Genomic DNA, 25,832 nt, shown 5'->3' with positions numbered 1-25,832 from the left:
TTAGAGTAGAATAAAAACATCTGTTTGGACATTTAGTGTAAAAATGTTACCAGTCAATCAAAATTGTTAGTGGTGTGCAGGAAAGGGAACTCTTAGGTAGTAATTGGCAGCATTATTATGGAAGATGGTATGGAAGGTTTTAAAGAAATTAACCATAGAATTTAGTAATCCTTATTCTGGGCATATACCTAAAAAAATGATTTCACAGCCCTATAAAAATATCTGCATTTCCATGTTTTGTGCAGCATTATTCACAGTAGCCAAAATACATGAACAATTTACGTTAACAATAGATGAGTAGATAAAGAAAACTGTGGTTATATTTACATAATGTAATATTGTTCAGCACTGAAACCCCCTTGGTATGGTCATTGATCACAATGTGGATGAGCCTGGTGGACCATCTGCTAAGTGAAATGAGGCAGACAGAGAAAGAAAAATATTGCATTTTTTCAATTGTGTGACAACATAAAACTCAAATTGAAAAAAAAAAAAAAAACAGATCTAGAGATCAAAATGTTATTTACCAAAGTGAAGAATAAAAAGAGGGTAAACAAGTCCCGAGATCTAATGTACAACATCAAGACAATAGACTGTAACATCCACAGCCACGTTGTTCTAGGGCAGTGGTATGGGGTTACTGGGAGACCCAAGAGGGCATTAAGACAGTAGATGTGAGATATAAAGTTTATTGAGAAATACTTACTCAGAAAATTCAGTGGTGGTGGACTGGACAGCTGCTTCACCAGAAAGCCCAGTGGCAATGGGGTGCATAGGTGCACCTGTTTCACTTAGTGCCTACAGTAGCTCACTAGAAAGTAGCAACTCCATTCCTCCTTGGTGTTTTTTTCCAGGGAGGCCAGCTGCATGAGCATTTCCCTCTCCATGATGCTCTGAAAATCACTGGTTACTGCAGGGAGCAGAGTTCCTAAGTTAGGCTAAGGAATAAGTGACATTATCAGATTGCTTAGTTTGCTTTGTTCCTGGTAAAACCAGCATCAAAAGGGGCAGTTGTGTGTACAAGAAAGTAGTTCTTATAGATAACATTAGCCTGCTCATTTGCAATGTACCTGAGAAACAGAGAGTCAGTGTCCTTCAAGACAGAATTTATCTGAACACTTCAACCTGGGCCTGCTCTTGTTTTTCCCCTTTCCTGCTAAGTTTCTGGGACTGGAGAAGGACATTTCAGGGATAGGTGTTACACTGCACTGCTGCAGTATCGCTGGGCACAAAATCACGAGCCACTCACAGCTTTGTAGATTCAAACAGCAATTCTTTAGTCCCAAACTCACACCGGCACTCTACAATCACCTTCTGGGGAAATCCATGTTTTCTGCCCAAATCCACACTACCACTGGGCTTCTGTCTTCCAAAAATACTGTCTGAATCCTGTGAGAACTCAAGGGGAACTCAGGCAGCAGGATATGCCCTATTCCCAGCAGGAATAACCTTAAACCTGGAACCACCCTAAACCCGGATTGTCCTAAACCGGGAACGCCCTAAATCCAAGGAGAGCCTTAAACCCTGATCCGCCCTAAACCCGGATCCGCCCTGGTCCTTGAGCAAGGTCACCTTACATGCAATGTCACTGCAAAATGTCTAAGGCAAGTCCTATTTCCACGAGTCCTTCCACTAAGCAACATGGGGTACGCTGGCAAGGAAATTGTCATACCTACTTGGCTAATGGCTCTCAGCACTGCACTCCTTTCATTTTAAAGACAACACAGAATGATAAATTGCATGGTATTTGCATGGTAATAATACATGAGTACATTTTAACTGATTTGACAATAAAAAATAAATGTGTAATTATGTGAAGTGATGGATATGTTCATTTCCTTCTTTATAGTAATATTTTTAACAATATCATGCTTGTCTACCCTAAATATACACAATATTTTTTTTTAGAAAATATCAGTCTTATGCTACTTCTTAGTGAACAGAATAAAATTGGTAGTAGGTAGTGAAAGGTACTAAAATTCTGCCTATGTAACAACATAGATACCATTTTTCTTTTTCTTTAAAATTTTTCATATTTATTATTTACATAAAAGATAACATAATACTATAAAATATTCAAATTGCCCCTAACATACAAAGTATGATATTTATCTATAATTATTTATTAATGTTTAGGTATCTATGCTTCATATTCTATTTTTTTTTCACATATTCATATTATTTCTACCATGTCATATGAATTCACTAGAGGCAAAAAATATGCTCTGTTAATCTTTATAGCCTTAAGGATTCTATAATATTTTCAAATTAAATAGTCAATTGTTAAACATACTTTGAATTAATCTAAGCAATGCCTTAAAAGAAAGTATATGGACTGTTTCTAGCACAATATGATTAGTTCTTTAAAACAATCAAAAGAATCTGAAAAATCTAAATAAATTCATAATATCACCATTTAGATGTGTTAATTAGAATATTTTGAGATTTCTGCAAGTGACTAATGATTAGCATTTATTATGCTTTGGTTTGAAATATCAGTATACTAAATAATTGCACAACCAATTCTCCCAACTTTTCTAATCATTTTAAAAATGTAATTTGTTATTGGGGTATCTTATATGTGTTGTTCTTCAGAAAGGACTTCAACTTAAAATAATATATGAATACTAAAAATTAGAAATATTAGTCTTTTATTCTAAGCCCACCATTTCACAAATCAAAATGACAAACCAAATTAATTTTATTGCATCTCTGACTTTGTCACATTTTGTATGACATCTGTAATTTTATGTTGATTCAATAATTTTAATTTACATATATTAAATTTATGTACAGCATGCTTTAATGTCACAAAAAATCATGTCAGCAAATAGTAAATAATCTTTCTGGCTTAATAGTATTATAAATTATACTTTAATATAGATTTCTGTGTATTTTAGATATTTCAATAGAAACATTTCATTGCCAGAATGTCTGATGATTTTTTTAAAATACATTTGGAAGACCCAACATGGCCACAGGCAAGGAGGCAGCGCTTTCAGTACCTCCTCAATCACAGGGACAGAGAGACGCATTAATACGTTCAAATTGTACCTGCTGAGAAACTCCTAGCAAAATTCTACTGAAGTGAGACCTGCTGGGGAATTTGTAGGATTGTGGGAGGTGACAGTTTGCCCAGATGAGTGAATCTCTGCCATGCGGCGTGGAGGTCCAGGCCCGCCACCACTGCGTGGCGACCAGCACAGTAGGAGGCGGTTCAGCAAGGTGCAGCGTAGGTACCCTATTAAGAGGTCCCTAATCAATCCTTCATGAAACAGCAAACCAGAACTGAAGCCAACTGAGACTGGGTCAGCCCAGAGACAGGCCAGACCCATCCCTCCCATCGGACACGCGGGCAAGGAGTCTGGAGCCCCGCATACAGAGAGGTGACATCACCAGATTTCAGCAGATGGGATCCCTTCCCAGTGGAATCAGCTTTAGCAGGTGTGTGACTTCCACCCCCACTAGATACATACAGCCAGGAAACCTCAAAAATCTTGACCCAGGGTGTGACTGTAGGGGCCGAGGAAAGCAGCTACCCTACCACCAGCGGCAACACCCTAGGTCTTAGCTGCCAGTTCCCGGGGGCGTCCCCACCAAATGGGTCCAGACAAATTAAACTGTCGGTTCCCAGATCACCGCTCCACAGCCGTGGGGTTTGGATGAATGACAGAGAGAGTGCTCAGCTGTTCGGGAAATATGGCACACAGTGGGGCTGTGAGTGTAACCAGATCCTTGGAGAGCGCCTCTGGTGAGCAGGGGTCTGGCTGGCTGGCAGGAGGAAGGGGGGAGGGGACGGAGAAGAGAAACAGCTCTGGACTAACAGGATTGAGAAATGCCCAGTAGCTGACTTACAGGGATTACTGCTGGCACATAGAGGGCAGAAGCTCGGCTCAGAGGGCACAGCTCCACCTACTGGAAGAGAAGAAAATGGATCTCTAAGACCTCATTTTTTTTTAAATTTTCTATTTAATTAGTTTTTTTGTTTCCTTCCTTCTTTTTTTTCCCTTTTCAATTTTTATTGTTGTTTCAATTCTCCTATATTCTACCTATCTCTCTCTCCCTCTTTCTCTTTATTACTCCTTTGGTCCCCTTCCCCCTAACTTTCATCCCAAGCATTACGTCTTCCATTACGTGCAAATGTCTAAATACAAATAGGTGATTGTTTCGAGGCTGTCTATAGGGCTCCTAAATACCTAGCTATTTCCAAATACCCTGATCCAATCACCTTTTAATATCCCCATTCAGTAGAGCAATCTTCCAAAGACATACTAACCTTCATAGCACCTATCCTAAACATAAAGTCCTAAGACCAAACAACAAATAACTATATGCATACAGAATCTGTAAGCCTTTTATGAATCGAATGAATCAGCTTTAAATTACAATAAAGCCCAACATTTCTAGGCATAGTCTCCCACCACAAAGGAGAGACCACAGAGATATACAAAACCAAAACAAATTTATAGGAGAAAACAGAAACACAGCAGTTAAACACAGTTGCAAAGTAACATGAACACCATGAAAAAACAAGGGAAAAAAGGATTACAAACAATGCAGGACAACTTAAATTTACAGGAGAACCTAGAGGCATCAGAAAAATGGGCAAAGAACTCAAGGCATACCTGACTCAGATGGAATGGAATCTTAGAGAAGTCATTAGACAGCAAGTTCAAACAATGAAATAATACTTTGAAAAGGAATTGCATAAGCAAAATCAAATAGCAAAATGTGAACTCTACCAGGAGATAGAGATTTAAAAAAATCAAACAGTAATCCTAGAAATGCAGGAAACCATAAACCAAATTAAAAACTCAAATGAGAATATTACAAATAGACTAGATCAAATAGAAGTCAGAACATCAGATAATGAAGACAAAGTTTATCAACTTGAGAAGAATATAGTCAACCCTGAAAGGATGGTAAGAAATCATGAGCAAGGCATCCAAAGGATATGGGATGTAGTTAAAAAACCAAACTGGAGAGTCATTGGGATAGAAGAAGGTATCGAGGTCCAAACCACAGGAATGAACAATCTGTTGAATGAAATAATTTTAGAAAAATTTCCAGATATGAAAGATGGAATGGAATGGCAAATCCTGGAATCCAACTCCAAGACACATAATTATGAAGATATCCAACATACAGAACACATAATTATGAAGATATCCAACATAGAGAACAAGGAGAGAATATTAAAAGCTACCAGAGAAAGGAGGTACATTACATACAGTTGTAAACCAATTAGGTTAATGGCTGATTTTTCATCACAGATGTTGAAAGCCAGAAGATCCTGGAACAACATATTTCAAATACTGAAAAATAAAGGATTCCAACCAAGAATACTGCATCCAGCAGAATTAAGCTTCAGATTAGACAATGAAATTAAAATATTTCACGATAAACAAAAGTTAAAAGAATTTACAGTCAGAAAACCAGCACTGCAAGGCATTTTGAGCAAAACACTACAAGAAAAGGAAATGAAAAACAGCACCCAAAAATAACAGCGGGAGTTAACTCAGTAAAGGGGGGGAAATAACCAAAGATGAAAAACAAGTCAAATTAAAATAAATATATTAAGCATGACTGGAAGTACAAACCATATATCAATAGTAACCCTAAACGTTAATGGCTTAAACTCAGCAAACAAGAGACATAGGCTAGTAACTTGGATTAAAAAAATATATCCAACAATATTCTACCTTCAGGAAACTCATATGATAGGAAAACTTACAAGGCTGAAGGTAAAAGGTTGGGAAAAAATCATACCACTCATATGATCCTCGGAAGCAAGCAGGAGTGGCCATACTCATATCAAATAAAATCAACTTCAAACCTAAGTTAATCAAAAGGGAAAAAGAAGGACACTATATACTGTTAAAAGGAACCATTCACCAACAAGACATAACAATTATCAGTATGTATGCCCCAAATAATGGTGCTGCAACATTCATAAAACAAACTCTCCTTAAGTTCAAGAGTCAAATATACCACAATACAATAATTATGGGTGACTTCAACACACCACTCTCTCCATTGGATAGATCCTCCAGACAAAAGTTGAATAAAGAATCTATAGAACTCAATAATACAATCAATAACCTAGTCTTAACCAACATATATAGAATATATCAACCATCATCAAGTGGATACACATTCTTCTCAGCAGCACATGGATTCTTCTCAAAGATAGACATATATTATGCCATAGGGCAAACCTTAGTAAATATAAAGGTGTGGAGAGAATACCATGTATCTTATCTGATCATAATGAAATGAAACTGGAAATCAATGATAAAAGAAAGAAGGAAAAATCCTACATCACCTGGAAAATGAACAATATGTTACTGAATGATCAAAGGGTTACAGAAGACATAAAGGAGGAAATCAAAACTTCTTAGAGATAAATAAAAATACAGACACAACATATTGGAATCTATGAGATACAATGAAAACAGTTTGATGAGGGAAATTCATTGCCTGGAGTTCATTCCTCAAATAAAGAAAAAATACAACAAATAAATGAGCTCACACTTCATCTCAAAATCCTAGAAAAGGAAGAGTAAAACAACAGCAAATGTAGTAGAAGGCAAGAAATAATTAAAATCCAAGCAGAAATCAATGAAATTGAAACAAAAAAACTACCATTGAAAGAATTGATAAAACTAAAAGTTGGTTCTTTGAAAAAATAAATAAAATCAACAGACCCTTAGCCATGCTAACGAAGAGAAGAAGAGAGAGAATTCAAATTACTAACATATGGAATGAAAAAGGCAGTATCACAACGGACACTACAGAAATACAGAAGATAATTAGAAATCATTTTGAAACCCTATATTCCAATAAAATATAAGATATTGAAGATATGCATAAATTTATTGTCATATGATATGCCCAGATTGAGTCAGGAAGATACACACAATTTAAACAGACCAATAACAAAGGAGGAAATAGAAGAAGCCATCAAAAGACTACCAACCAAGAAAAGCCCTGGACCTGATGGGTGTATACCCAGTGGAGTTTTACAAAATCTTCAAAATGTTATTTGAATCAAGTTATTTCAAGAAATAGAAAAAGAAGGAGCTCTTCCAAATTCATTCTATGAGGCCAACATCACCCTGATCCCAAAACCAGACAAAGACACTTCAAAGAAAGAAAACTACAGACCAATATCTCCAATAAACTTAGATGCAAAAATCCTCAATAAAATTCTGGCGAATCGAATACAAAAGCATATCAAAAAATTGTGCACCATGATCAAGTAGTATTCATCCCTGGGATGCAAGGCTGGTTCAATATATGGAAATCAATAAATGTTATTCACCACATCAATAGACTTAATGATAAGAACCACATGATCATCTTGATAGATGCAGAAAAAGCATTCGACAAAGTACAGCATCCCTTTATGTTCAAAACACTAGAAAAACTAGGGATAACAGGAACTTATCTCAACATTGTAAAAGCTATATATGCTAAGCCTCAGGCTAGCATCATTCTAAATGGAGAAAAACTGAAGGCATTCCCTCTAAAATCTGAAACAAGACAGGGATGCCCTCTCTCACAACTTCTATTCAATTTAGTTCTCAAAATACTGGCCACAGCAATTAGACAGACAAAAGAAATTAAAGGCATAAAAATAGGAAAAAAAGAACTTAGATTATCACTACTTGCGGAGGATATGATTCTATACCTAACAGACCCAAAAGGGTATACAAAGAAACTCCTAGAGCTAATAAATGAATTCATCAAAGTGGCAGGATATAAAATTGCAACACACATAAATCAAAGGCATTCCTGTATATCAGCAACAAATCTTCTGAAATGAAAATGAGGACAACCAACCCATTCACAATATCAAAAAAAAATGGGAATCAACCTAACAAAAGAGGTGAAAGATTTATACAATGAAAACTACAGAACCCAAAAGAGAGAAATAGGAGAAGATCTTAGAAGATGGAAAAATATACCCTGTTCATGGATAGGCAGAACTAACATCATCAAAATGGCAATATTACCCAAAGTTCTCTATAGGTTTAATGCAATGCCAATCAAAATCCCAATGGCATTTCTTGTTGAAATAGATAGAGAAATCATGAAATTCATATGGAAAATAAAACACCCAGAATAGCAAAAGCAATTCTGAGCAGGAAGTGTGAATCAGGTGGTATAGTGATACCAGATTTCAAACTATACTACAGAGCACTAGTAACAAAAACAGCATGGTACTGGTACCAAAGCAGGCGGGTGGACCAATGGTACAGAATAGAGGACACAAAGACCAATCCACAACATTACAACTTTCTTATATTCTATAAAGGGGCTAAAAGCATGCAATGGAGGAAGGATAGCATCTTCAACAAATGGCGCAGGGAAAACTAGAAATCCATATGCAACAAAATGAAACTGAATCCCTTTCTGTCATCATGCACAAAAGTTAACTCAAAATGGATCAAAAAGCTTCATATCAAATCAGAGACTTTGCATCTGATAGAAGAAAAAGTTGGCTCTGATCTACATATTGTGGGGTCTGGCTTTAAATTCCTTAATAGGACACCCATAGAAGAAGAGTTATTAACAAGAATCAACAAATGGGACTTACTTAAACTAAAAAGTTTTTTCTCAGCAAGAGAAACAATAAGAGAGGTAAATAGGGAGCCTACATCCTGGGAACAAATTTTACTCCTCACACTTCAGATAGAGCCCTAATATCCAGAGTAGACAAAGAACTCAAAATATTAAACAATAAGATAAAGAATAACCAATCAACAAATGGGCCAAGGACCTGAACAGACACTTCTCAGAGGAGTACATACAATCAATCAACAAGTACATGAAAAAATGCTCACCATCTGTAGCAGTCAGAGAAATGCAAATCAAAACCATCCTAAGATACCATCTCACCCCAGTAAGATTGGCAGCCATTATGAAGTCAAACAACAACAAGTGCTGGCGAGTATGTGGGGAAAAGGGTACACTTGTTCATTGCTGGTGGGACTGCAAATTGGTGCGGCCAATATGGAAAGCAGTATGGAGATTCCTTGGAAATCTGGGAATAGAACCACCATTTGACCCAGCTATCGCCCTTCTCGGACTATTCCCTGAGGACATTAAAAGAGCATACTATAAGGATAATGCCACATCAATGATTATAGCAGCACAATTCCCAATAGCTAGACTGTGGAACCAACCTAGATGCCCTTCAATAGATGAATGGATAAAAAAATGTGGCATTTATACACAATGGAGTACTACTCCGCACTAAAAAATGACAAAATCATGGCATTTGCAGGGAAATGGATGGCACTAGAACAGATTATGCTAAGTGAAGCTAACCAATCCCTAAAAAGCAAATGCCAAATGTCATCTTTGATATAAGGAGAGCAACTAAGAACAGAGCAGGGAGGAAGAGCATGAGAAGAAGATTAACATTAAGCAAAGATGAGAGGTGGGAGGGAATGGGAGAGAGAAGGGAAATTACATGTAAATGGAAAGAGATCCTCATTGTTATACAAAATTACATATAAGAGGAGGTGAGGGAAGGGGGGGGGACAAGGGAGAGAAATGAAGTACATTAGATGGGGTAGAGAGAGAAGATGGGAGGGAAGGGGAGGGGAGGGGGGATAGTAGAGGATAGGAAAGATGACAGAATACAACAATCAATAGTATGGCAGTATTTAAAAACGTGGATGTGTAACCAATGTGATTCTGCAATCTGTATATGGGGGAAAAATGGGAGTTCATAACCCACTTGAATCAAATGTATGAAATATGATATGTCAAGAGCTATGTAATGTTTTGAACAACTAATAAAAAAATAAAAATAAAATAAAAAATACATTTGGTGAAAATTAGATTTTTTTCTCATATTAGGATGCTGCAGTTTACATCAAATAGATATGAAAAAGTAATAAATCTCTGAAGACAGCAAACAAATACCCAATCTCTGTGAATTAACCCTGTGCTTATTAAAGCCATCTTGACCTAAATTGTAACAATTTCATTTGATTAATAAAATGATCATTCCATGGACTCACATCCTGTTGAACTTTATCCTTTTATTCTTCTTGAATATCCCATTATGTTATTCTTTAATAGTTTTTAAAATATTAATAGTCATATTCTGTTCTATAGTATTTTATATAAAATTATCAAGTTGCTTTTATACATGTGCACTTTACACCAAATTATACTTTAATGTCCTACTTCAAGCAATTGGATATATTTGATTCCTCTACATGAATTTAAATCTTGTAACTTTGGTCTGCCTAATCTAAATAATCTATGACAAATCTATGTTATAATATTATTAAAAGTAAAATTTTAGCAGGCATTCTGTTGAAGAAGATCAGTAAAACATAAATTAAAGACTAAGTAATAAAGCTGTTGTCTTTTATTTCCTTGACAGTTGATAGTATTGACAATAAAATTTGACTCTTTTGGTTAGTAATCAGAATTTTAAAAGGTGGTCATCCCTGACAAAATGAAATAAATGAATTCTCTAAATAAGTATGGACTGAGGATACAGGAGAGTTGAAGATGTAGGAAAAAGGTATAACCCATTGTTTACCCATGAATTAAGTGTCACACTCAACTTTCTGAGAACACAAGCAGAGTGTACCTTACTGCCAAGAATACACACCAATCGTGCACAGAATTTATGTCTCCTTCTATGTGACTGCAAGATAGACCTGAAAATTCAGTGGGAATTTTGACTCCTTTTTCCATTAAGTATGCAACTAAATAGGGGTGGAGAAGGGAAAAATCCTAATTTTTTGAATCTCATCTTGCTCCTTCTTGAATATTCCGTAACAAAGGAACTCCAAAGAAGGTGACATCTTCATCTTCAAAACAAACCCCACAGTATTAAAAACAACAAATAAACAAAAGTCCTTGCTGCATTATTCTTGTTCATGTCAAAAATACTTAAAAATTTTGTTTCTGAAGTCAGAATGTTTTTCACCTAATATTTGTGATGCCTTCCCTTGGACAGAGTTGAAAGTGTATACAAAGGATTGGAAAAGGCATGAGCATTAGTAATTCACAGACTCTGTAGGAATCAATGGCTATTGTACTTGTCCAAATTGAATTTTAGGGGACCTTCTGAAAGTTACTTTGATATGACCTTGAAATCTTTCTGGATTCAACCCTGACAAGGATTTTACAGCATCATTTTGGTCACTGTTATTTATTTTACATTAATTCATTTCATATGAAATATTGAGGGCTAGTATTTAAAGCAGTGAAATGCTATGCTTCTCTTTCTCATCACACAGAATCACCAAATATTTAGGGATATTTATTTTATTCAAGATTATTATTCTGATGCATTATACTTTGAATATTTTGCTGTGATAAATGTCTATAAGTTATGTTTTTATTTATTATAAAGTTTTAATTTAATTTTATATTTACTATTGCTAAACAGTAAATTGCCTTTAAATGATATTTAGGTTATAATGGATAAATCTTACCTATTTACCTTTGAAACAACATTTTCATTGTTCTTGTTTATTTTTACGGAGTCATCTTTCTAACTAATTTCATTTTCTTTCTGCCTGAAGTTCTTTGAAATTTATTGTTGTGTGGTCTGGTGTTGACAAAATCTTTCAGCTCTTACACATATGGAAAGTTTTTATTCAGGGTTCATTTTTAAAGTTGCTTTTGCTGAGTATAGTATCCTATATTATCTATGCTTTCTCTTTTAGTATTGTAATAAAGTATTTTTTGTATTACAAGAAATTTGCTTCCACCCTTTGATTTATTTCTATATTCCTAACTTGCCCTTGTTTTCTCTGGTTGATTTTAAGGTTTTTCTTGTAATCACTGTCTTTCAGTATTTTGTTTTTGATGCATCAGGGTGAAGATTGTTCATGTTTCTTTTTGGGGGGGTCTTGTACAGACTCATAGATGTGGAGGATTTTTATTACATCAAATTTGGAAAATAATGATTTTTTAAATATTATTTCTGGGTCTCTTTCATGTTTGTGTGAATTCCAGTTATACATATTATTTCATCTGCATTAGTCCCAAATCTCACTAATTTCTTAAGATTTCCCCCGTGTTTCCTGTTTGATTTCAGGACCTTTCTGTTGCTATGTCTTCAGGTTCACTAATATTTCTTTCTGCAATTGTTTGATCATGCTTTAATATACCAGCTGGTCAGTTTTTCATCTCATATATTTTACTTTTCACTTATAGAGATTTTATTTGGGTCACTGTTTATAACCTGCACATGTGATTTGCCACAAGAAGCAGAGAAGTTGACCTTGGGCCAGTCTATCACTGTACATACTCCCAAATGTTTACTTTTATTGTGGGAATGAAAGGAAAGTGTTGACTTACCTGGGAAGACTAGGCAAGTATCAAATTACTACTAAGTAATCCTAATACTTCCCTGAATTCAGGATAGTTTTAAACCCAGCTACCTGTTTCCCATTAATTCTAATGTGCTCATTCATGATTGTGTCTAGATTATTGAACAACCTTATTCCAGACATCTGATCTAATAGACTGACCTTTGAAGAATCGAGATCTTGAGACTGTTTTGAACCAAGGTGTGGTAGCTTGTTTCTACCTGAATGAATGTTACCATCACCCACCTGAACACCTTATCTCAAACCTGAGTGGCATCTGAGAAGTCTTCCTTTATCCTTCTTATAGCATCCTTCTACTTCCTTTTGACTTCTCACTTCTGAGAGGTCTTCTTTTATATGTCATTCTTATTAGTAGTTAAGCCCTCATCTTCTGTTTCCTGAGTTACTCATTTTTTTTCATTAATTTGATTGTTTAGTAACAATTAATTGCAAATGTATTCAGGCCTGGCCCTTAAGTGTGGTAGGTGATATGAAAGAAATGGAGGGGGATAATGCCTTCTTCCTTTGACTTCCCTTTCTTCATATTTTCTCAGCAATTGTAATACACACACTTGATTCTGTAACAACGTTTCCTGGCAAAGCAAGGAAAAGAAACATACTCTACTTTGCAGTAAATTCAGACAAAAAATTGCTAATAAACTTGGGTACCACTTCAAAGGGAGACTTTGGAGGAAACTGAAGCTGGGTCTATAAAAACTTTAAGTTGAGATGTCACTGATGTTTATGCTCAATCTAGGTCATGATCATTTTACCATGTCATACTGAAAATGTCACCACTGTCTGGACAGGTTGGCATATATATTGCACTTGACAAGACCCACCAAAGAAGAGAGCCTCTCTTTGAAAACCCTACTCTATTACTCTCATTTCTGATTGGCAAGCTTCATCAGTTAGAAATCAATCCCTTCTCTCCATTTTTACTGCCAGCATCTACCAAAAAGTGGATACAAACATTTGTTTAAAAAAATTCTAACCTTCAAAGTTACAGCCCACATCTGGGAAGGCTATCAATTTACTAGTTTTTAATGTAGGAAAAGCACTACAATTTCACAAAATACTAGCAATTACTCTTCAAATGTCATTCTGAAAACAGAGAATCCTCTCTCTGAAGAGATATGAAGGTCCATGTAGTGCATGCTCTTTCCTTTCTCTAACTGCCCAAACAAGACATGAAAGTAAGCAAAGCAGAAAAGAGACAGTCTTCCATTTACATGGCTGAGGCTGATCTTCAGCTTCTGTGAACAGGGCTACTTTAAACCTTTTCAATTCATTTAGAAATCCTCACCAGTCACCATGCCCTGGGTAAAAAGTGTGCCCATCCTCGCTCTGCCATCTTCTCTCAGAAGGCTACAGAGGAACCATGACCCACTCACCACTCCATCTTCAAAGTCCCCATTGAAGAGCAGTGATCCAGTCAGATATTGGCTCTCCAGGCGACTCTTTAGCTCCTGGACTTGTTTCTTCAAGGTCTCCACTTCCTGCTGGTAGCCTGACTCAATCTGATGCATGCACTGTTGGAGTGTTTCTGGGTACACAGGCATGCCATCATCGTCCAGGTGGCTGCGGGAAGGCTGCTCAGGGCTGCTGACTGCTGATGGCCTTCCCAAGTGGCTATGCAGCCACCTGTGGTGCAAGTTTCTTGAGTGTAAATGGACAGAGCTGCAGCTTGTGGCATACAGCTGGTGGCTCAGCGAGTCCTTGTTCCTCCCAGCCTCTGCATTGGCACAGTGCCCATTGGGTGTGGAGTACTTCTGGAGGGTGCCAAGTGCTGGGGCCTGCTCTGAGGCCTTGTTTTCAATCTCTGGAGCACCGTTACATACAAACCCCTCTTTACATTAGGCTAAAGGCAAGGCAAAAGGGGCCCGTGTTGGGCTAAGAGTGCTGCCAGGAGAAGTCCTGTGTACCACAGACACCCCTTGTTGCTTCTCAGTGAGGCTCCTCTCAGCAGGCCTGGGATCCAGTGCTGGGGGAAGCACATCTTTGTCACTGAACCTGCCAGTGATAACCAGGCAAGGCTTACGGTGGACTTGAGGTCCACTTTCTGGCTTCACGTTATCTTCCATCAACATATCCATGGAACTGTCCTTGTTTGGTCCTCTGGTCTCAAAAGGGACTTGGGAAGGTGGCAGAGAACTAGACAGTGAGGTACCATAACCACTTTTACATCTACTGGGATGGAAGGAGCTGCATCCTCCTGGTTCTCTGCAATATCCTCTATTGGAGGCTGCTCCAAAGGAACCTCCTGATAATCCTCTCCCCTGTGTGGTTCCTTGAGTGAACTGGAGAGAACACTGGGCCCACCCTGCTCTTCAGGAATACCCTGTGAGAATAGAGGCAGGATGGAGTCTAGATGGCTCCTCAGAATAGCATCACCCAACTCTGCTTCTTGGTAAACTACAATGGCTGAGCCCTCAGTTGCGATCCTGTTCTCCTCTTTGATCTGTGGCATCTCCACATTACCCCTTGGTGCAGGCTCTTCAGCCCCACTCTCTTCTTTGGTGGCCTCTTGCAAAATGTTCTCCATCTGCCCCTCAGCCACCCCAGCTGCCACAGACAACTCAGCACCCCCGGGCACCTGGCTGGGCTTTCCTAGGCTGTCAGCAGAAGGCTCCTCTCCAGGACCAGCAAGGTTGCTCAGTTCCAGAGAGTGCTAGTGGTGCTCCTGCCACTTCTCATTCAAGCTGACTGGCCAGAGGCACTGTGCTCTTGCAGGCTATGGTCAGATTGTCAAATGATCTAGTCTTTGGTAGACTAAAAGAAAGAAGTTTAGGAAAAGTGAGAATCTTGGAGGCTATTCAGAGGAGATCAGGTGACAACAGGTTTTAAGAAGCTGGAGCTATGACATCTCAATAATGTTCTGGAGTGCAAAGCTCCCTCATAAGTCCTCCTATCTGCACTGCCTCTACCCTATGCCCCATCCATACAAATAAGTTAACATCAAATGTTATTTTCAAAAGGCATTTTCCCTGATGCTGTTGTGTTTCCTCAACTGGTGGCAAGTTTGATATTACAGTATTTTAATTTATTACCCAATCACTCTGAATTTAATAAAGCTAATTCATAAGTAGCAAAGCCAACATTTCTATCATCTCACAGCATTTGCTTCCAAGCTCAGACGACAAATCAGAACAGGGAGGCAGGAGCAGAGAGTAGTGGATGAAATACAAACCAGTGTTCACAAAGAGCACAGAGGATGTACTCTATCACTGAGAAACTGCTTGGTGCATGTTGCAGAACAGGGCCCAACTCACTTCTGGAAACTAGGCTCTTTATTATCTTCCCAGAGAAAACTTTAGAGACCTAAGTACATGTTGTAGAGCCAGACAATATCATAATCTTTAACCATCCCTGGCATGCTCCCATACAGGAATATACCCACACAGGACCTGAGGCCTGTGGCATCACCCCTGGGCTCATCGGCTCAGAGGAGGATTATCAGGGCTGGTGCCTGGGACTGGATATGGTGGACAGCTGTCATCCACAGGGGTAGAAGAAGACGGGCAGGGCAGATATACTGCACTCCACAGCATCAGGTTATGCACATGGCACACAGGGTACAGTACCTGAAGAGGGGGAGAGAACACAGATTTAAATATGTCCCAATAAGCATTTTAGAAATATCTGGAAAGATCAAGAATATACACCCAGCTCTAACACCCCACAGTGCTAGGACACTGATCCCTGGGGAAGCAGCATCAGTGGATAGAGAGCTATCTCCTAAAAAGGCAAATATAGGACTAGAGGTTCTGTTTGGCAACATTTTTCACCTAAGCACCTCTTATGGGCATGAAAGTCTGAAAGGATCTTTTAAAGGTCCATTTTTTCATTAAGTATTTCTCAGGTCATCTTTATTGAATGACTAACTTTCATCAGCTTGATTTGCTGCATAAGAAAGTGAGTCATTCTGTTACAGTGATTATTTGTTTCCTGTATAAAAGCCTGGCTTCTGCAGAAACTGCCAAACCTGCTTTATAGGATCATTTAAATTAATCATGTGAAAAGGACGGTATTTTCTTCTTGCACTGTTACTCCTCCAGGAGGCAAGGTGAAGGAGGGAGAGAAGCAGTTGGCTTAAATCTTTGATTTGATTATTTAAATGTAATGAGAAGCATATGACTAGCCCAGTTAAGCAATATAACTTCTGATTAACCTGCTTTGATTTCTTATGGGTTTAAGATGCATTCTGAACAAAAGAATTTTACCATCTATTGACACACAAATGTATGTGCCCCTTTTCTCTGCTGAACAGAAGGTATTCCTTTGAGGAACAAAGTCTTAAAGGGCCTGCTAGCTCTCATATGAGCAGAGAATCACATACACATAATCAGTATCAGACCCAGTTCTATGCTGAGACAGAAGCTGCAGAGGATATCATCACCTGGTACATGAGGAGGTGCCAGGGGCCTAGGAACAGCTCCTTCTGAGATATGAGAAGCACCCAGAAAACAACTTAAGTGCTCTTCCACCATTTAAAGAAAACATGCTAAGAATAAATTAGGCTCTGGAGGAAGTGCCAGAAAAGATTGGTGTCTAGGGTGGCAAAGTAGAAATGTATATTAAAACACCCTAAGCAAAGTGGTCAGAAGCAGGTCAGAGCATCATCAGAAAACAGTTATTTCTGAGAATAGTGAGGGAAAATGGAAACAGCTCATCCATAGATAGAGATGCCTTCACAAAACCAAACACTATTCAAACAGGCTCCCATATGTCCCCCACCCCAAACTCATTCTGCTGATGACAGAGGAAAGACTGAAGGATACATACAGCTTTTGAGAGGAATACAGTAGGTTTTTGAAAGTCTTGTTGCCAGCCCGAAGAAGCGACCATACAGAACATGTTCATTCCTGAGTATGCTTTTCCTCTCTCTCCTTGGCATTGTTGCACAGGAATGTTCCAAAAAGGCAGGAATAGGTATGCTACACCAGTTTCACCTATGGGGGTCCAATGAGGCAAAATCATGCAGTAGGGCACACATGGGAGCCCAGCAGAGCCATCTACCCTGACATGTCTGAAAGCACTTAGGTTTACGCTGTCAGGATAGGGAAGCCCGGCTGGTCACACAATAGCCTCCTCTTCATGCCACCAACTCCAGGGCCTAACTCTATCCACCAGCATTCCTGAGTTAAAGATAAACTGGTACATCCCCATTCCTCTTAGATTCCCTTTTCAACAGTCTCTGAGCTTCTGAGTTAACAGTCATCCTCAAGAGCAACAGAGCACAGAAGCTGAGCAGGTCAGTGTAAAAGTGTGCCGAAGCTGAAAGCACATTTGTAAAACTATTTGTTTATTCCACAAATAATTACTGAACATTTCACTTGCCCCAGGCATGACTACAGGTACCAGAGGTGATGGATATGCAGCAATTATCAACCAGCTTTCCTGCCCTGATGTAGCTTACTCTAGCTAGGGCAGAGGTGAAAAATACTATGAAGAACAATAGGAGAGGGTGAGAGGGACACCAGGCAGGGGCTAGGCTGTGGGAAGACCTCACTGGTTGAGACCTGATAGAAGGAAGAGAGGAGGTCATGTGGGTATCTGATGGAAAATGCTCTAGGCAGAGGCAACCACAAGCACAATGGCTGAGGGGAGTACTTTTAAAGTCTGAGAAATAGTTAAGAGGTCAGTGGAAGGGAGGGAGGGATAGGAGGAAACAAGCAAAGAGAGGTAACCTCTAGGATGGCCTTTTAAGCCATTTTAAGGACTTTAGCTTTTACTATATGAAATATAGTTACTGGAGGTTTCTGAGCAGGGGATGACATGGTCTGTCTAATGTTTTATCAGGACTAGCTTGACTCTATATTAAATGAGAGTAGGAGATAATGGTGGCCTGGACCAGTGTGACATAGTAGAGGTGACAATAAATAATTGGTTTTAGACATATTTTGAAAGCAGAACTGCAGACTCTAATAGACTGAATGTGAAATAAGAAGGAAGAGTTGAAGATGGCATAAATGTTTTTGCCCTAAATGACTGGAAGGATGAAGTTGCCATATGGTGAAATGGAAGACTCTTACAAGATTAAGTTTGTGGGGAGATGTAGAAATCAAAAATCAAGTTTTAAATAAATTAAGTTTGAAATGCAATTAAGACATCCAAATAGAGATACCAAGTGTTCATGACTGTGGCTGAAGTTAAGTGTAGAAGTCTAAGCTGAATGAATTCTCATCACATGGAGAGCAATTAAAGCCACTAGACTGGGTGAGATCCTTCAAGTAGTTACATGGAAAAGTAGCCTGGAGGATGAACCCTGGGGCATTCCAAGATTTAGAACTAGGGAGACTAAGAGGAATCAGCAAAGCAGACAGAAAGGACCAGTCAGAGAGGAAGAGGAGAATAAGAGTGGTAAGTGTAAGAGGTCAACATGAAGAAAGTATTTCAAAAAAGAAACTGAACTGTGCCATTACAATTGATGGATCACAGAGATAAAGACTAAGCACTGTTCACTGGGGCAGCAACATGAAAGATCATTGTTAACCTTAACAAGAGTAGCTTTGGCAAAGTGTTATGGTGCATGCCTTCCTGGAGTGGGCTGAAAAGAACAGAAGAAATTTGAGATAGCTAATATAGGAGCTCTGCAGTAAAAGAGATCACAGATACAGGATAATAGCTAGAACAGAATGCAGGACCAAGAAATGATTTTGATAAGACAATATATATACATTATACTTTGTCTGTATTTTGACAGCTGTGATCTGGGAAAGGGAAATATGCTATTGCAGAAGGAAAGAGGAGAAATGCTGGAGCTAGCCAGCAGGACAGATGGGAGTGGATGGGAACTGTGTATAGAAGAACAGACGGGCCAAAAAGGACAAGGATAATGCATCTTTTATCAAAGGAGAAGGGAGCAGAGAACTTTGGAGACAGTAGGGGCTTTGGTAGATGGATTGGTGGGAATATGGGACACACTAACTGCTTCTATTTCTAACTACTATTTAGGGTTTCTATCATCTCTTTTAAAAGCTAAGTTTAAAAGAACTCAAGGTTTACAAGAAAAAATAGTACATCTGGATTCACTAAGTAAACAAATGCCTATTTATTATTGTTTTCAAATAAAAATAGGAGAAAATAATGACCCCTCTACTTAAATTATAAAAAGGCTACATACTTTCATGTGAAAATTGGACCACTAATATTTGCATAAGTATCACTTCCAATTTTGATGGTTCCCAAAATGTAGAATCAGAAGCACAAACTCACAAGGAATGTGTGTGTGTGTGTGTGTGTGTGTGTGTGTGTGTGTGTAACGAGTACCAGGGATTGAGCCCCAGGGGCACTTGATCCACTAAACCATATCTCCAGCCCTTTTTGTATTTAGACACAGGGTCTTGCCTAATTGCTGAGGCTCGCTTTGAACTCATGATCCTCCTGCCTTAGCCTCTCAAGCTGCTGATATTACAGGTGTGCACCACTGTGCCTGGCATTTGAGGGACAATTTCCCAGAGAAAATTAATATTTAATGTTTTATAAAAGCCATATATTCCCCATTAATTTTCCTTTTATTTTGAATTTTGTACATTTGGTGCTATATTTACAAAGTCATTTTTGTAAAATCCTTCCCCACCCTAGATTTTTTACAAATGTATTTTATATATATATATATATATATATATATATATATATATATATATATATATATATACACACACACACACAATACACACACATATATATGTGTGTGTGAGTGTGTGTGTGTGTGTGTGTGTGTGTGTGTGTGTATGTTTAAGCATACTTTGTGGTTTTTCTTACTTCTTTAACCCCAAAGGAGGTTATTTTAGGTCAGACTCTTTCTTGACAGAACACTCTTTTGGTAATATCTAGACCTATTATCATAAGCAAACTAAAATCCTTTTAAAGAAGCTTCATTTTCCTGGGTTAGCCAGAACTTTCCATGTAGACAGGCTATAAAAGAAAAGATCTATATTTCTCAATACCTTGTAACCTACAATCTGTCACACTTTAATAGGCATAAGAACTGCAGCAGGCACCTCTAACAATGTAGCTCAAGGTGCAGGAGGAATAATTAAAACAAATTTGGCTTTCTTTAGACCTAATTGCTACCCCCCCCCCCTCAAAAAAAAATGATCATAAGACTCTCGGAGACCTCCACACTTGTTATACAGTACAAACTCCCACACTTTGGATACACTCACCTCTATGGTTCCGTAATATGGCTCCAGCAAGAGCTTAGCCAGTGCCACAATCTGAGGGGTGCGGTCCCAGCTATCTGAACAGTTCACTAATACAGGTCGCTGATCACAATCCACAGCATGCACCACCAGAAGGGCTGACTTCAAAAGCACAGATAGGTGATGAAGCCACTTTGTGCTTTCAAGAGCTGAAAGCCAACTATAAAAATAGAAAGGGATGAGGCAATTTTTTATGATGTATTGATCATATCCAACACCTGTGAAGTAAAAAGCAATACCCCAAGATTTTTCTCTTCAAATGTGACACTGCCAAAACAGACAGAAAATCTGTTTATAAAACATGTCCAAAAACAAGACTCAGGCCTTACTCTGTAATAGAGGGCATCCTCATAAATAGGGACTTTATTTAATAAGACCACCTTTGGTTCTAACACCTTTAGTTCTAACATGCTGATGAGTAATTTCCCAGAGAAAATTTTAAAAAATAATGTTTTTCAGTCCATAGTAGATACACACAGTATAAGAAAAGTGGAACCTTCTGGGAGATATTTCTAAGATGTAAAATAGAAGACATTTAAGAATCAACAATCCTTCCCAATAAGTTCTCAAAAAAGTAAACTTAAAAATATAAATAGTCTATAATGAGATATAAGCTGAACACTGGACACCACACATAGGGGGCTGGAGTTATAGCTCAGTGGTAGAGTGTTTGCATAACATGTGTGAGGCACTGGGTTCAATCCTCAGCACCACAAATAAATAAATAAATAAATAAGCTAAATAAAGGTATTGTGCCCATCTATAACTAAAAACAAATTTTCAAAAAAATCTGAATGGGGCTGGGGTTGTAACTCAGTAGTGAAGCATTTGCCTTATACATATGAGGGACTCAGTTTGATCCTCAGCATCACATAAAAAATAAAGGTATTGTGCCCATCTAAAATATAAATATATATATAAAATCTGGATGAGCCTAATAGGATGATTTAGACTTATGAAACTAGTCTACCAATGGCCACATGGAATTGCTAGGCTTTACCCAGACCAGATTGAGCAGGAATCTAGAAGAATCTTTTTTAAAGAAGCACTCAAGAATCTCTTATCAGATAGCAAGAACTGCCTCCTGGGAGTAATCACCAACTGACATATTTGAGTTTTTGTTTTTTGTTTTGATTTGTTTTAATCTGTGTTTACATCTGTTTCTTGAGCTTCTCCCTGCCCCTAATTCCCAAAAATGAGTTCATATTTTTCTAAAATGCAAAATTTGTGGTTAAGACAAGTCCAGGTCTTCAAACATTGAGCCAGACAGGAATGAATGAATACAGATGAAGTGGTGGTACATCTGTTTTAGCAGTAACTGCCAATACTAGGACTACAGAACAAAGCCATAAAGGTCTACTAAATCTCAGGGAATGAATGAATTTTTGGAAGAGTCTAAGGAGTGGGGGTTCTTCCCAGCCAGACAAGCAGACTACAGAATTAAATGCATATGTACTGATTTCATATAGATTAGTACCATCTACCCTCTGGACTATGACTCTTTGGAGAGCTGACACTGATTCCATCACAGATGTACTGAGTGCCTAGTATTCAGAGAGGAGACCTACTGTTTAATGAGCTGTAAGTCTGCCATCAGTAAAAACACAATATCAAGACTTTCTATCTCCTAGTAGATACTAGGAAACATTTTTTCCTGACGTACCAATTGTTTATTCTCATTCTTCACATGGCCATGAAGGAAAAGAAACTATAGGCTTAAGAGACCAAAAATGAAATTATCTTCTTACCTCTGGAGAAATGGTAAACAAAATAATCAGTGCAGGTTTGTTTTGAACATGACTGAACCATTATAAAATACAAGTTGGTGCTACCCTAGTCTAAGAGAAAAGCTGCACTCTGAAGTATGCCAGCAGAGGATGTTCTGGAATACAGCACACTCCCCTATGCTACACTCAAACTGGAGCAGAAGCATCCTCTAATCCTCCACAACCCCAAACCACCATTGGGGATGAACTTAGAGCCATCCCATCACTACCAATTGCCTTTTTTCCCCCACAAGAGGCTTCAGTAGTGCATTACGATTTGCTGCTTCTTTAATAAAATTCCCTAGATATTAATTTGGAGGAAGTAAGAGCTAATATTCTGAGTTCAAAAACTAGCTTTTCTAGCCCAGTGGCTTGGAAGACTGAGGCAGGAGGAAGGCAAGTTCAAAGCTGGCCTCAGCAAATTAGTGAGAGTGTCTCAAAAAATAAAAAGGTCTAGGAATATGGCTCAGTGGTTAAGTGCCCTGGGGTTCAATTTCCAGTACCAAAAAAAAAAAGCTATTTTTGTAATTTTAATATGGACAATATGAGAGATCACATAATTGGCAATCTTTTGTTTGTTTGTTTGTTTTATAGACAAAAAACTAAGACCTACAGTAGTAAAGTCACTTTGCCAAGGTCATAAAGTCAGTTTGCGGCAGGTCTCCTGGGTTCTCAGCCAGGCACCTTCTATGCCTCATCTTAGAGTAAAGGGTCCTGCCAGATGGGTCTTGGAATTGTGTAGGAATTGCAAATAGCAAATCCCAAAGGAGAGTAGGAAGCTTGTTTCTTTGAACAGTCTACCCACAAAGGACACTTGCTTCAACCTAAGGGCTGAATGGAACTGTAATGAATTTAATCCTTTGCTACTAAAAGTCAATACAAGTGGTTTAGGCAGTACCTGATTTAATAAATCCAATAAAGAATGCAGCAAAACTCAATGTGATCATGAGATCTACTGAACAGGACCTAGGGAAATGACTATGGGCTTTAGCACAAACTCTAGAAAAAATGAATTCTGTCTTCTCTGGCACCAACTCTAGCTTCCTGAAATAGTAGAACAGGGGCTTTTAAATATTTACTGTCCATATTTGTTTTACAGAGCCCTGCTCCTAATTTATCTTGTATTCAAAGAGTACCCTTGCAGAGGGTATTACTTCACCTTCCTTATTACAAATGCCAACCATTCATTTTTAATGAGCAATAAAAATCATGATAATGTTCTCAGTAAATAAAAGAGTAGTTTAGAAATCAGAAGCAAGAATAAAAGAAACTGACCTAATGACAAGTTTAACCCATTTTAGAACATGAGGACTTTTTGTGGTAAAACAACCCAGTTCATAGCAAATAAGTATCACTATAGGATTTCAGAAAACAAAGAATAAAAATGCTTTAGGACAAAAACAACATGAAAGAGAAAGGGTGGGAGTCTCAGCACAAACAAGGCAATGCTTCTGTTCTAAAAAGAACTGAGATTTTTTTCCTATGCTGCACATTTAAAAATATTTCAAAGGGCTGGGTTTTTCTTCCATCTCTGCTCTATGCTGCCTTGCTCCTGATGCAGAAAGAATATGTAAAAAGACTAAAAATGTAACTTAAGTGTACCATGAATCAGGAGAAGATACCTCCAAATTTAATTAACAACAAAAACAGAGCAATGTACAACTAAAGTCTTGCTTTCCCACATCTGGCGTCTGTGTGCACAGCAACCTCAAAGACTGAAAACTCCTCTGGATAGAATGAATGTTTGCCACCCCCATAAACACAACTTCACAGTTCGGGTAATAATCTGGAAAGAATAACAATAAAGAGAACACAAATATGTTGAATTTAAAGCCTGCATGACCAAATTTAAAAGATGCAAACTGGCTATAAAACAAATCCATTGCAGCTGCTGAATAATGAAACTGCAATATTGTGATGCTTGACTATTAATCCAGTGCTTTATTCAAAGAGGCAAACAGCACTTGCATTTTAGGTGTCTTTGTAAAAGAGGTGAAAAGGGAAGGTTAGAGCTGTAAAGAAGGTACTAACAAAATAAAAGCTATTATGTTTTAAAAGAAAGACCTATAAACTTCCATCTCATCTTTACTTCCTGGGCCTCATCTATCTGTGGCTCTGGAATCTCTCTGAAAAGAATCTGGCAGAACAGTGCCTTCATGCATTTAAATTTTACCATGGAACAACTGCTTCCAATTTCCGGCTCAGGTCACATCTAAATAAGGAGCTTGGTACCTCTTCCTGCACCATCAGTCACAACTGGTACCAAGGAGTCCCTCCTCAGAGAAAGCCTCCATTCAAACAGCAAAGGTGTTACAAGTCGGGACAATTTTCACCCCAGGTTTTCTAAGGAAAAAATCCCCACATGGAGTTTGCCAGGATGCCAGTAAGGAGCATACCCACTGTCAAAGGCACCAAAAAGCTTTTAGAAGACTGAGAAATAGAGCCACTAAAGCAGCATCCAAATGTAAACAGGTCTTAGGGAAGGTTTGCTTTCTTTATTACCTAAAGGTTGTTAGGAAAGGAAGATTATTTGGCTTCACTGCACTTCCTCCTCCATATCTGCTTGGAAAACAACACACAATTTTAAGAATATAAAGAGAAGCTCTGGCTCTCTCAAGAAAGAAGGGGAGAAATATGGCTTGTCACTTATTTCAAATTGAGAACTAAGTCCAGGTTGGGCATGGGCTGGACTCTTAAGGAGATAGTATTTGAGGACCATGCACCATCCACCTTACCTGGGCATTTGCAGCCTCCTCCTTTTTCTCAGTTTGCCACAGCTGCTTCATAGGAGCGAGCATCCAAGATCAAAAGTTTCTGCGGTTGGATGGCTAAACTCTCTGCTCCTGAAGCATTTGATAGAGAAGAATCTATGGACATCAGGAAGGGGGGACAGGTAAAAACTAAATAAACCTGTGTCTCTGAGAACTGTGAAAACTAGAACCAGAGACACATGTTGTAGCACCAAAAAACTCAAATGAAACCTCCTAACCAGACCTAGATAGATGAACTACTCTTCTTAGTTTATTTTCTATTTTCCCTTCTTATTAAAAGTTGGCAATTCATTTTCCAAAACCAACTCCAGAGGTAAACATGAATATCCACATAGCCCAACCTCCTATATCTCATTTCTACACCTATAGTCCAAAACTTGGTACCTCCCTACAAGGAGCATAGATACACTACAAGTCCCCATCACACTCATACTCCATTCTTATCATGACAGCCAGGCTTGAAGCAAAGAGTCTTCTGGTTCTTGGCCAAGACTCAAGACTCCTCAAATAATCCCATCAAATTCTCATCCAGAAGGCTCTTCTAAAGAAAAGGCCACTTCGGGCTGGCATTGTAGCACAGTGGCAGAGCACTTGCCTTGTACATATGAGGCACTGTGTTTGAGCCTCAACACCACATAAAAATAAATAAAATACAGGTATTGTGTCCACCTACAACTAAAAAAAAAGAAAGAAAGAAAAATCAAAAAGAAAAGGCCACTTCAAGAAAACTTT

General features: G+C 38.2%; 1 pseudogene; it reads right to left on the bottom strand.

The window, feature by feature from the left end:
• Positions 1–13,648: 13,648 nt before the first annotated feature.
• Positions 13,649–25,832, bottom strand: part of LOC143385789 (phosphatidylinositol-3,5-bisphosphate 3-phosphatase MTMR3-like) — a 157,187-nt pseudogene continuing 145,003 nt past the window's right edge.

Source organism: Callospermophilus lateralis, chromosome 8 (assembly GCF_048772815.1).
Source record: "Callospermophilus lateralis isolate mCalLat2 chromosome 8, mCalLat2.hap1, whole genome shotgun sequence".
Lineage (NCBI taxonomy): Eukaryota > Metazoa > Chordata > Mammalia > Rodentia > Sciuridae > Callospermophilus > Callospermophilus lateralis.
The sequence above is the reverse complement of the archived record's forward strand: the minus strand, read 5'-3'. Positions and strand labels throughout refer to the sequence as shown.